We start from the raw sequence: 14,108 nt of genomic DNA, 5'->3' as shown, positions 1-14,108 counted from the left end.
CTGTAAAGACTTGAATGAACTGATTCTGAGTGAAGTGAGCAGAACCAGGAGAATATTGTATATAGTAACAGCCACCTTGTGTGATGACTGACTTTGATAGACTTAGCTCTTCTCAGAAATACAAGGATCTAAGACAATTCCAAAAGACTCATGATGGAAAATGCTATCCACATCCAGAGAAAGAACTATGGAGTCTGAATGCAGATGGAAGCATACTATTTGCTCTTTCTCTCTTTTTTTTTTGTTTTCTTTCCTCTTTCCCACGGTTCCTCCCATTCATTATAATTCTTCTTGACTAATGTGAAAATATATTTAATAAGAATGTATATGTAGAGCTATACCAGATTGCATGCCATCTTGGGGAGGAGGAAGGGGAGAGAGGGAGGGAAAATTTAAAATTCAAAAGCTTATGGAAATGAATGTTGAAAACTAAAAAATAAATAACTTAATTTCAAAATAAAAAAAGAAAGAAATCCCTCCTCCTTTATCAACAAGGTTGGCATACCAAACTCTTCAGGAACTCAACATCATTGAAGAAAAAACTAAACTGACATTTTCCACCTTGTTAAGAGGGCAATTTTTGTATAACTCAAAATCTCCTTGTTTTAGGAGGAATGAAAGGATTGAATTTTGACTTTAATAATTAGCTGTCAGTTGTCCACCCCATTTTCCTCTCTTTCTTCCTCTCTCAACCAAAAAAGGTTTTCTATTATCTTAATGATTTTTACCACATGTTATTTCAATGATGCCATTTGTCTAAAGCAAAAGTTCCCAAACTTATTTAGCCTACTGCCCCCTTTTTAAAAAAAATTGCTCAGCACCCCCCTGGAATTCTACTTTCTTTAACCCTTCAGCGGTTTTAAAAAATTTGCATCATTTCAAAAATATATCATTTTTTAAAAAAATGACATATTAAATATAATAATTTATTACAAATTTGTGGGTTTTTTCCTGTATTGAAACTTTGATGATGCAATATTGCATCATGTAACCATATGGTATTATACTGTAAACAAGTCATTACACTTGCTTGTTAAGACCTGTTCATGGACTTGACCACTGATCAGTTTTAACTTGCATTTTGTATGTTTATTTGGAAAATAATGTAATCACTATGACTTTAACCCTGTTGCACAACAAATGAAACATGTGTGAATGGTTTTTCAAAGTTTTCTTTTTTTCTCTTCTTTCCTTATGCTTCCACTGCCCCCTTATTTTTATTGAATGCCCTCTGATAGCACCTAAGGCTACTATCCTCCATCATTTCAGTGCTCCCCAGGGGGTGGTATTGCCCACTTTGGGAATCTATAGCATATTTTGCTATGGACTCTAAAGAATTATTGAGTTTACTAGTAGACCAATGCTGCTCCTTCCATGTATGAAATAATACAAAGTATTTTGTATCCCCAGCCTTATACCTAATAAGTGCTTAATAAATATTTGTGGAATTGTATTAAACCTGCAGATTTCTTTGTATTCCAGGGTAGTTTAATTCTGGAAGTAATACTGTCTCTGGATATGACTGTCATGATACAACCCAGAGGAGTAGCTGAAGTGAATGTTCTCGAGTAAAGTTTGCAAAGTGCTTTGAATTTTTTGCTAAGAGGAAAGAAAACTACACAAACTGTATTGAAGAATATGAGGGTTTATGAGAATGTGGGGAAAAGGAATGCCTTTTGCATAGCAGAATTGTGGAGAAAATTCATATCTTTGAATGGAAATCATATTTGGGGAAAACAGCCATTCCTGATGCAATGGATCTCAATACAGATGAGATAGAGTGGTGTCTACTAAAGAAGAGATGTATTTATGACTAGTTTTATATAATGCCAAGAATCCTGGATTTTTTACTTTGGGGCTTTGTTTTGAACTTTGATACTACGATTGTGGGCAAGTCACTTCATTTCTTTGGGTTCTATTTCTATAAAATGAGGGGGTGGGGGACAAAGAATAGTACAATGGATTTGTAATCAGAGGACCTGGGCTCAGATTTGACTCTGCCATTTATTAATTGTATGACCTTAGACAAATAATTTCATCATTCTGTGTCTCAGTTTTTTCATCTGTAAAATGAAGAGGTTGGCCTAGATGACCTCTCAGACCCCATTAGACCTCTCAATCTATGATCCTATGGTCTCTAACGTACCTCTGGCTTTAAATTCTCTGATTTGATACAGGCAGAAATACAGAATTCTAGAGGAATTAAGCTGTTAAGATTCACAACAGCCTCTTGAGGTAGGGAGTGAAACTCTGCTTATTAGCTTCATTTTATAGCAGGGGAAACTGAATCTCTGAGAAATTTAAAAAAAAAACGGGGACAGGTAGGTGGCACAATGGATAAAAAGGAGGACTTAGAGTGAGAAGATTTGAGTTCAAATTCATCCTCAGATGCTCTTTAGCTGTCTAACCTTGGGCAAGGCACATGACCTCTCTAGGCCTCAGTTTCTTCAACTGTAAAATAGAAATAATAATAGCACTTACTTTTCATAGAGTTAGCATAAGGATGAAATGACTAAACACAGAGAAGATGCTTTGCAAACCTTAAAGTGCTATATAAATGCTAGCTATTATTACTATTTTAACAATAATATAATTAATCATTAAAATTATTAATATTATTCATGCTTTTTCCTTTGCCCAATGTTTTTGTTTTGTGAACCCCTAGGAAAATTTGATATGTCATTCATTATATTCTTTATAATTATTTACCATTTAAGGATTAAAGAATTTTTAGCAATGAACCCCTTGGACTATTGGATTGAACCTCTTCTGTAAAATAAAAAGCAAGAACCACTTCTATAAGCTAACCTTCTATTTGCCCTAGTGAGGAAAAAGAATCGTCTACTTAGTCTTCTGACTGTAAATCCAGTGTTCTTTCCCTTATACTATCATGTTTCTGAATCTTATGTTGTAAGTTTTAAAACTACATTATGCGTCCCAATGAAATAGAATCCTATAGTCTTCCTTTGTAAGGAGTGAGTAGATTTTAAGAACAAGGCTTCTGGAGAGTATGCCAGTTGGCTGAGGTAGATATTCATATTTTTTATTATGATTCTGGTCCTTTGTTATGGTATCCATCTGCTTAACTTATTTATTCATTCATATGTAATAAACAAATAAGTAGTCATTTAGTTATAGCCTATCCAGTATGATTATCATAACCAGGTGATTTACTTAAATACTGACTTTCAAAGATCTTGCGACCAGGAAAGGGGATGGCAATAATATAGACAAATATGTAACATCTGTGCTGAGGAGAAACATGTGTTTCACATCTGAAATTCATCCCAGGGCTTTAGCAGCCCAGGATTCCTGCTTACAACAGCAGGGACACATGTTCTCTGGAAGAGGATCTCAGGAAATTCAAAATCATCTGATACCAGCCTAATTGTTTTTTATTGTGTTAGATGAAATCCACCAAGCAAGGCAGGGATATCTTGTATAACAGTTTACTGTAGCCAGTGTCTTTTAGGGGGGAAATGTGGTAAATAATTAAAGTAAATCACACAGAGATGAATGGAAAATAAAAGAGCTATTTCCAGTAATCTGGAACCAAAGTGCCTTCAGTTTCTTTGTTCTCTCCAACATTTATATTTGAGAAAGACCTTTCTCATTTATGATACTGTATTAAATACTCCTTCATTGGTAAATGCAAAAAAAAAAAAGAAAAGAAATGAAATATCAGAACAAACTGCCTTGGAGTTTAATTTACAGGCTCATATATTAACTTCCAATTCACCCATGGGATTTATTGGTTGGCTTTCAATAAAAGCAGAAAAAATCCTTTCCTTTCCCTCCCTCCTACATTTGAGAATTTATTAGACTTCATTATTTAGCTTCCCATTACTGTCTTCTGGTGGCAATAGCTAAGATTCCATGTAGTGGAATAGGAATCACTGAAGATGGAAGCTGGAGCCATGGATTCAAGTCTCAGTTCTGACATATACTGACTCTGTGGTCATGGGTAAATCATTTCACTTCTTTGTGTCTGTAAAATGGGGATCATGGATTTAGAACTGGAAAGGTCTTCAAAGGCCATTTCGTCCAGCCCTTTCATCTTTTAGATGAAGCCTAGAGAGATTACACGATTTTTCTCAAGGTCATATAGGTAGCAGAGTCAGAATTTGAGCACAGGACCTTTGGCTCTGATTCAGTACCCTTTTCATTGTATAGATTTGGCCCATCAACCTGATAAGTCTGCTATAAGGAAGAAAGCACACATAGGGGCTTCCTCCAGCCAAAATTATCATAGTTCACATTGGTCTTTGCCATCCTTAAACTGTTATTGAAATGTGAGCTATCAGGAAGGAGTCTAATAATGTGTTTGCTTCCTACCTCCCCACACACCTCCACGTTTGAAGAGAAAAATTAAGAAAAACTTGCTCACCATTACCTTTTCCCCTTCTAATTTCAAGCAATAACCACAGCTGCTGGTTAATCAGAATGTTCTTTATCCCTGCTAAGGGAGACATAGAGAGGCATGGGTGGTGTAGTGGATTGAGTGCTGGGCCTAGAGTCAGGAAGACTCACCTTCCTGAGTTCAAATCCAGCCTGAGACACTTACTGGTTGTGTGACTCTGGGTAAGTCACTTAATTCTGTTTGTCTCAGTTTCCTCATCTGTAAAATGAGCTAGAGAAGGAAATGACAAACCACACCGCTATCTTTACCAAAAACTCCCCAAAGGGGGTCATGAAGAGTGAGACTTGACTGAAACAACTGAACAACAACAGCAAAGGAGACAGAATTAGATTCTAGGAGCAGCCTGAGTGGAGGAAGAGGAAAAATGAGAAATTGTCTATTCTCACTCTTCTGCTCCTACTCAGGAACCTCCTTCCATTCTCTTTATCTCACTCCCTTGGACTGGTCATAGGCTGCAGGGCCCATGTCCCCACCATGGGCCTCAAGTCTTCTGGAAAGGCTATAGGATGAAACTGCGATTGTAGCAGCCAGCACTCCTTAGCTTGGCCCAGGGGTGCTTAATTAAGCTCCTATCCAGAAACTAAAAAGAAAGGAAATCCAAAACGGAAATACTATCTTCCAATCCCTTTATAGATCATTTTCTTCTCTCACTTTACTCCTACTTCTTTCAAATTCAAATAGTCTTATAATCTACCCCAAAGCTCTCTTTTTCAAAAGTGAATCTCATACTCTAGAGGGGATGCATTTAAAAAAAAACAAGTAGGACTTTCCAGACCCTCAGGGAATTCCTGAAGAGGAAAAGAATGTTAGGAGATGCTGATCCCAGTAATTCTGCCCTTTATTGCAACATAACTCTTCATTAAATCACTTATCTTAATAACTGATGGTGAAGGAAGGGACAATACCTTATTTGTCATCATCTCTTTCCTTATGTCACTGCAGAACATGGGTTAGTTACTTAGTAGATGTTTGTTAAACGAATGATCAGATGGTAAGCGTCCCAAAGATTAATGCAGATTGTTGAGGCTTGTGACCAACTAGGTCAGAACTGCTCCCGTAATTCTTTCCTCTCCATCTTTGCTGTTGTTGTTCAGTCACTTTTTAGTTGTATCTGTCTCTTCGTGACCCCATTTGGGGTTTTCTTGGCAAAGATATTAGACTGATTTGCCATTATCTTCTCCAGCTCATTTTATAAATGAAGAAACTGAGGCAAACAGGTTTAAGTAACTTGCCCAGGGTCAGTTATCTGAGGCCTGCTTTGAACTCAGGTCTTCCTGACTCCAGGCCTGGCACTCTATCCACTGTGCCACCTAGTTGCTTCGAGTAAAGAATTCAGTGGATGACAGGGAAACTCTGCAAGTACATATGAATAGCTACTTTATTAGCTAATTTATATTCATAGAAGAGAGCGAATAGTTGGTTTAACAAATAAAGAGCTATCATTTCAAATACCTTATAATAATTTTTAATGGGCATACACGTTGTTGTTGTTGTTATTTGTCCTTAATTCTTTTTTTTTCTCTTTTGTGAGGCAATCAGGGTTAAGTGACTTGCCCAGGGATCACACAGCTAGTAAGTGCCATGTGTCTGAGGCCAGATTTGAACTCAAGTCCTTCTGACTCCAAGGCTGGAGCGCTATCTACTGCACCACCTAGCTGCCCCATCCTTCATTATTGAAGAGAACCATGACATTGGGGAGGTGATATCATGACTTGCAGTGAATTAGATTTAAGTAAGGCAGGGCTGTGCAAAGTCACCAGCCTCACTCTCTCCTCCAGAGCCATCTGGGTCCAGAGGCCAGATATAAGTCAGGATGACTGGAGGTGGCCCAGGATGCAATGGCAAACCTTGGCCTTTTTAAACTAAGGCCTTTCCCAGGTCTCCGTTTGTCTAAGGCAACACTTATTCAGTGATTAAGGTTAGGTAAGAAATGAGGCAGAAGGGCCTCTTTTACCTAGTCAAAAAAAGAAAAGAAAAACAATCTTGGAGGGGAAGGCCCTCAGGACTTCTGGCCAAAACAGAAACAAATGCTATTTACACTCACTGGGAGCTAACAAGAGCCCAAACAATGACCAAATGAGGCACGGACTGGGACCTATTGTTAGCCAATCAATGAGACCCAGAGTAATTTGGATTTAAGGCATGGTCCTTAAAAAGAAATCTCTATCTACTATGTATCAGGCTACCCTCTATCTATACATATGTGTACCTATTAAGGACCTATAGGGGTGCCTATGTACAGATGAAGGGTAGCCTGATATAGTAGACAGAGAGCCAGTCTGAAAGTCTGGAGACCTGGGTTCAAGTCTGCCTCTGACACATACTGGCTATGTGACTGAGCCTCTGAATACCCCAGGCAGCTCTCTAAGACTAAGCTACACACAGTTGCAGGCCTGCATTGGTACTTCAGACTGTAGTGGCCAAAATAATTACAAGTAGTTATAAATACAGATTTATGAGCCTAAACGCGACTGCATTGTTTAGGTTGCCTGATGTCTAAAGGAGATATCATTTATCTAATTGAAAGATATATAATATTAAGGGCTGAATATAATTGTTGGGTATTCTAATATGATGGCCTCTACTAGGATTTTTATCTGGGCTGCATTTAGGTTCGTGAACTTATATTAACTCCTTCTTTCATTATCTTCAGTGACTGAACTGAAATACTGCAAATGAGAAGAATATATAAGTGGAGGGAAATTAACATATTAGAGTAATACCATTATAGAATATCACCTGTCCATATTACCATTAAAACATAATTCAAAGAATGTTTAAAATAAATGAATAAGCAAACATAAATAAAACAGGGAAAAATAGTGTAAAAACTAAGGAAATGACTTATGAAGTGTTTTCTTCTATCCCACTCAACTAACACATAGGGGCTACCTCCAGGCAAAATTACGAGATAGCTCATATTTGTCTTTGACTTCATTGTTTCCCTTTATTCATCCTTACCTTCTTATTAGAATTCCTTTAAGATTTGTTCTGTGCTATATTCTTATTTTCAGTTGGACATTCTTTAAACCAGGGGTCTTTAATTTTCTTTGTGTCATGGAGCCCTTTGTCAATCTGCTGAAGCCCTTCTTTGAAAAACGTTTTAAAAATACATAACACAAAATGCATAAGATTACAAAGGAAACCAATTAAATTGACCAAAATATTTTTTGAAAGCCAAGTTCATAGACCTCAAGTTAAGATCCTCTGCACTAAACTCTGCTGAGATATTAACTGTTCATTATCATGTTGACTAACAACAAGGTGGATATAAACCCCCTCTTAGAGGTATCTGTATTTTAATACAAGATATTTGAACATGAAAGAAAGAAGAGAAGGAAAGAATAAAGGAGGAGAAGGAGGAAGGAAGCAAACAAGGAAGGAAGGAAAGGACGCAAGTAAGGAAGGAATAACAGAAGAAAAGGAGGGAAAAAGGAAGGAAGAAAAGAAAAAGAAAGAAGGAAAAAAGGGAAGGAAGAAGTACGGGAGAAAGGGAAGGAGGAAGGAAGAAAAGAAGAGAGAAAGAAAGGAAGGAAGGGAGAGAGGAAGGGGAAAAAGGAGTGATAGAAAGAATGGATGGAGGGAGGAAGGAAGAGAGGAAAGAAGTGAAAAAAAAGTCTTTGAGGCCCCCTAACATAAGTATTCATTGACTGATGAGTGGTAAGGTTGATATTTTGGGTCAAGAAGATCTGTCTGGTATCCTAACACAGCACACTGTCGAGAGAGAACCATTGACTCTACCCAAGGTCAGCACTTCAACTAAGCCTTCTGAACAAAGCAGATTGTTACAGTTTCCTCCTTCTCAGTGCCACCTTCAGAATATGTTAGGAAGCATCTCTAAATGTGCTTTAAACATTTTAAATACATTGGATAGAACCCTTGTTTATAGATTTGCTGTGCATTTACTTTAAAAAAAGGTGATAAACATATTCTAAACATAACCAGTTGTTTATAATGACATGAAAGAAGATGCATTTCCACCTGCTTTGTTTCCAAACTGTAAGGACTATGGGACCTTTCTATCCAACTTGTACCTGAACTCCTATAGGTATTGTCTTCTCCACAGAATGTAAGTTCTGTGAAAAGGGACCTGTCTCCTCATTTCTGTTTGTATTTCTAGTATTTAACACAGTGTTCTGCAAATCAGTGCTTAATAAATGCTTTTTCATTCATTCATTCATTCATTTCAATAGAAATATCTGAGTATTCTTCAAAGAAAGCTAGTTCTTCAGCAATATTTATAGGAGATATTTATAATACAGGATTTTAATCATTTATGTACTTTATAATACAGAATTTGTATAATTTATGATATAAGAGATATTTGTCAAGCATTTTGGAGAAATGAGTAACCATTGCAGGGAATGCAGTACAAATTATGGTCATCCAACAAATTGGCAACATAGTAAATTTAATCAATTCTTTGAAAGTTACAAATCGTGGAGAAATATTTTAAAAATACACACACACACACACACACACACACAACCATAATCAGAAGACTACCTGCCCATGAGAAAGTTATATCTAGAATAGTTATATTCCTATACAACTTTCACATTAAAATGTTAGTATTACTATCACTTACTTTTTGTTTCATGTGTTGCCATGGCCAAAAGAAGGCCTTACAAAGTGGCAGTTCTACTGGTTGTGAGCCATACTTTTTTTTACAGTTTTCCCAGCAGTTTTTGTCAAATAATGAGTTTTTGTTACAAAAGCTTAGATCTTAGGATTTATCATATGCTAGATTATGATGGTCATTTTCTATCAATGCTATTTATACCTAATCTCCTTCACTGATCCACCACTCTATTTCTTAGCCAGTAAAAGAATGTTTTGCTATTACCACTTTATAATACAGTTTGAGATCTGGCACAGCTAGACTACCTTCTTCCACATTGTTTTCATTGATTCCCTTCATATTCTAGAGCTTTTGTTCTTCCAGATTAATTTTGTTATTGTTCTTTTCTAGCTCTATAAAATAATTTCTGATAGTTTGGTATGGAACTGAATAAATTAATTTAGGTAGAATTGCAATTTTTATTATGTTGGCTTGGTCTACCCATGACTTTATTTGTGTGAAAAAATGTTTTATGGTTGTGTTCAAATTGTTCCTGAGTTTTTCTTGGCAGGTAGTGCCAAGTATACATACCCAAGTATTTTATATTATCTACAGTTACTTTAAATGAAATTTCTCTTTCTATGTCTTGCTGCTGTACTTTGTCGGTAATATATAGAAATGCTGATGATTTATGTGCATTTATTTTGTATCAGGCAACTTTGCTAAAGTTGTTAACAATCTCAAGTAGTTTTTTGCTGATTCTCTAGGATTTTCAAAGTATAATATCATATCTGCAAAGAATGATAATTTTGTTTCCTCATTGCCTATTCTAATACCTTTCATTTCTTTTTCTTCTCTTATTGCTATAGCTAACATTTCTAGTACAATATTAAATAATAGACATGATAATGGGCATGTTGCTTCACCCTTGATTGTGTTGGGAAGTCTTCTAGCTTATCCTGAGCACAGATAATGTTTGCTGATGGTTTTAGATAAGTATTCCTTATCATTTTAGGGCTAAGCTCCATTTATTCCTATGCTCTCTAGTGTTTTTAATAGGAATGAGTGCTATCTTTTGTCAAAGGCTTTTTCTGAATTTATTGAGATAATTTAATGATTTCTGTTGGTTTTGTTATTGATGTGTTTAATCATGCTAATAGTTTTCCTAATACTGAACCAGCCCTGCATTTCTGGTATAAATCCCACCTAGTCATGTGATATATTGCTGTAATGTCTTTGCTAGTATTTTATTCAAAATTTTTTCATCGATATTCCATTACAGAAATTGGTCTATAATTTTCTTTCTCTGTTTAGGCTCTTCTTGGTTTGGATGTCAACATCATATTTGTGTCATAAAAGGAATTTAGTAGATATGTGGAATAATTTACCCCATTCAATCTTCCCCCTCCTCCTTCTTCTAGTGCAATTTTCTTTCTCACTGTTTTATTATTTTGGTGGGGTATCATCCCATCAAAATCACTTTTTATCTATACCGTCTGTCCACATGTACTTCATCTATTTGCTCTTATAGTAATAAAGTTGTTAAGAGTTACAAATATTGCTCTCAAGAGTTACAAGTGTCGTCTTCCCTTGTAGGGATGTAAACAATTTGCTCTCATTAATAATGTTTCTTTCTGTCTGTTTACCTTTTTATGTCTCTCTTGAGTTTTGTATTTGAAGATCAAATTTTCTGTTGAGCTCTGGTCTTTTTATCAGGAATGTATGGAAGTCCCCTATTTTGTTGAATATCTATCTCCTCCCTTGGAAGATCATGCTCATTTTCACTGGGTAGTTGATCCTTGGTTGTAATCCAAGCTCCTTTGCCTTTGGAATATCATATTCCACACCCTATGGTCTTTTAATGTAGAAGCTGCAAGGTCCTGTGTAATTCTGACTGTGGTTCCATGATATTTAAATTGTTTCTTTCTGGCTGCTTGCAGTATTTTCTCTTTGACCTGGTGATTTGGGAACTTGGCTACTATATTCCTTGGTGTTTTCAATTTGGGATCTCTCTCAGGAGGTGATTGGTGGATTCTTTCTATGGCTATTTTACCCTCTGGTTCTAGGACCTCAGGACAGTTTTCCTATATGATTTCCTGAAATATACTGTCCAGGCTCTTTTTTTATGGTGATTTTCAGGTAGACCAATAATTTTTAAATTGCCTTTCCTGGATTGATTTTCCAGGTCAGTTGTTTTACCAATGAGGTATTTTATATTTTCACCTATTTTTTTCATTTTGTTTGACTGATTCTTGCTCTCTCATAGAGTCATTAGCTTCCATTTGCCCAATTCTAATTTTTAACAAATTGTTTCCTTCTATTAGATTTTGTACCTCCTTCTCCATTTGGCCAATTGTATTTTTTAGGGACTTGTTTTCTTCAGTGTACTTTTTTTTTCCAGTTGGCCTGATTGTAATTTTTAAGGCCTTGTTTTCTACAATTAATTTTTGTCCTTCCTCTTCCAAGCTATTGACTCTGTCTTGCACACCTCTCATTTCTTTTCCTATTTTTTCTTCCACCTCTCTCATTTGACTTTTAAAATCCCTCTTGAGCTCTTCTAAGAAGGCTTTTTGGGCTTCATACCAATTCATATTCCCTTCTGAGGTTCCAGATGTGGGTTTGTTGACAATATTGTTCTGTTCAGAATTTCTGCCTTGATCTTCACTCTTCCCATAATAAGAATCTATCATACATTTCTTTTTGCTCATGATGTTTGTTTATTTCCTGGCCTGTAAAGAGATTGAGCAATCCTGCTGGGAAGCAGAGGGCACTGACCCAAGGTTCTTGTGTTGGGAGCCTAGGACTAGTCACTGGCTTTGTGTGCTGGGGCCTCCAATGCTGGCAGTTAGAGGCTGTAGGGTTCTGGCAGCTTACCTGGTGTTGGGCTAGAATTAGCAACACTAGAACTCTAGGGGTAGGAGTGTGGCTTTTGGAGATTTCCTGCTCACCAGGGACTTTCCTTCCTTTTGCTTTCTTCAGCTCCTTTCAGCTGGATATTGTAGGGTGTTTATCTGCCTGGGGCCCCTTGGAGTGCTGCTTCCCTTAGTTTTGTTCAGGCACTGGGAGATCCAGTTGCTGTAGAATGCCCAGGCACCTGGTGATTTTCTATGCTAGTTTCCACCAGATCCCTTGCCCTCAATAAGACACTTGGGAATCCAGGTATTGGTATTTGCCTGCTCCACTACCTGGGCTTCAGGATCTCCTCCTGGTATACTGAGGTGGGGCTTTCCACTAGCCTCACTATATGGTATCACCCCATCAAAATCACCTTTTATCCGTACCGTCTGTCCACATGTACTTCATCTAATTGCTCTTATAGTAATAAAGTTGTTGAGTTACAAATATTATCTTGCCATATAGAAATGTAAATAGTTTAACCTTACTGAATTTATATTTTCTCTTTCTTGTTTCTTTTTTTTACCTTTTTTATGTTTCACTTGAGTCATATTTGAAGATCAAATTTTTTGTTCAGCTCTGGTCTTTTAATTAGAAATGCTTAAAAGTTCCCTATTTCATTAAATGTTAATTTTTTCCCCCCTGAAAGATCATATTCAGTTTTGTTGGGTTTAGTTTTCTTGGTTGTAATCCTAACTCCTTTGCCTTCTGGTTCTTTAATATGGAAGCTGCCAAATCCTGGGTAATCCTGATGGTAACTACAATATTTGAATTGTTTCTTTTTCTCTGCTTGAAATACTTTCTCCTTGATCTGTGAGCTCTGGAATTTCTCTATGATATTCTTGGGAGTTTTCATTTTGGGATCTGTTTCAGGAAGTGATCAGCAAATTCTTTCAATTTCTATTTTGCCCTCTGGTTCTAATATATCAGGGCAGTTTTCTTTGATAATTTCTTCCCCCCTACCCCACCACTAAATAGTATTTTAATTTTTTCAATTACACGCAAGGGTAGTTTTCAACATTCACTTTCATGAGATTTTGAGTTCCAAATTTTTTTTCTCCCTCCGCTCCCTCTTCCCTAAGACAGCAAGCAGTCCAATGTAGGCTATACAAGTACAATCATATTAAACATATTTCCACATTAGCTATGTTGTGAAAGAAAAATCAGAACAAAAGGAAAAACCACAAGAAAAAAAAACAACAATAACAATGAAAGAGAAAATAGTACACTTTAATCTGCATTCAGACTCCATAGTTCTTTTTCTGGATGTGGAGAGCATTTTCCACTAAGGGTCTTTTGGAACTATCACAGATCATTGCATTGCTGAGAAGAGCTAAGTCTATTAAAGTTGATCACTGCAAACAAACAAAGTTGCTGTTACTGTGTACAGTGTTCTCCTGGTTCTACTTGCTTTGCTCGGTATCAGTTCATGTAAGTCTTTCCAAGTTTTTTCTGAAATCTTCCCGCTCATCATTTTTTGTAGCACAATAGCATTCCATTACATTCATATACCTCAGCCTGTTCGGCTATTTCCCAATTGATGGGCATCCCCTCAATTTCCAATGCTTGGTCACCACAAAAAGAGCTGCTATAAATATTTTCATACATGTAGGTCCTTTCCCCTTTTCAATGATCTCTTTGCAATATAGCCCTAGAAGTGATATTTCTAGATCAAAGGGTATGCACAGTTTTATAGGCTTTTGGTCATAATTCCAAATTGTCTTTGATAATTTCTCAAGGGGGCAGCTAGGTGGCTCAGTGGATAGAGCACTGTCCCTGAAGTCAGGAGGACCTGAGTTCAAATCTGGCCTCAGACCAAACACTTGACACTTACTAGCTATGTGACCCTGGGCAAGTCACTTAACCCCAATTGCCTAAAAAGAAAAAAACAAAAACAAAAGATAATTTCTTGAAATGTGTTCTTCAGGCTTTTTTTTTAATGATGGCTTTCAGGTACTCCAATAATTCTTATATTATCTCTCTTCAATCTATTTTCTAGGTTATTTGTTTTTCCAATGAGAAATTTCACATTTCCTTCTTTTTTTTCTTATTTTTTAAATTTTGTTTTATCATATCTTGATATCTCATGGAGTCATTAGTTTCCACTTTTTCAATTATAATTTTTAAGGAATTATTTTCTTCAGTGAGCTTCTGTACATCCTTTTCCATTTGGCCAATTCAATTTTTCAGGGAGTTATTTTTCTCAATAATTTTTAAATGCCTTTTCCCATG

The sequence above is a fragment of the Phascolarctos cinereus genome, unplaced genomic scaffold, assembly GCF_003287225.1.
Source record: "Phascolarctos cinereus isolate Bilbo 61053 unplaced genomic scaffold, phaCin_HiC Scaffold_726;HRSCAF=1367, whole genome shotgun sequence".
Lineage (NCBI taxonomy): Eukaryota > Metazoa > Chordata > Mammalia > Diprotodontia > Phascolarctidae > Phascolarctos > Phascolarctos cinereus.
The sequence above is the reverse complement of the archived record's forward strand: the minus strand, read 5'-3'. Positions refer to the sequence as shown.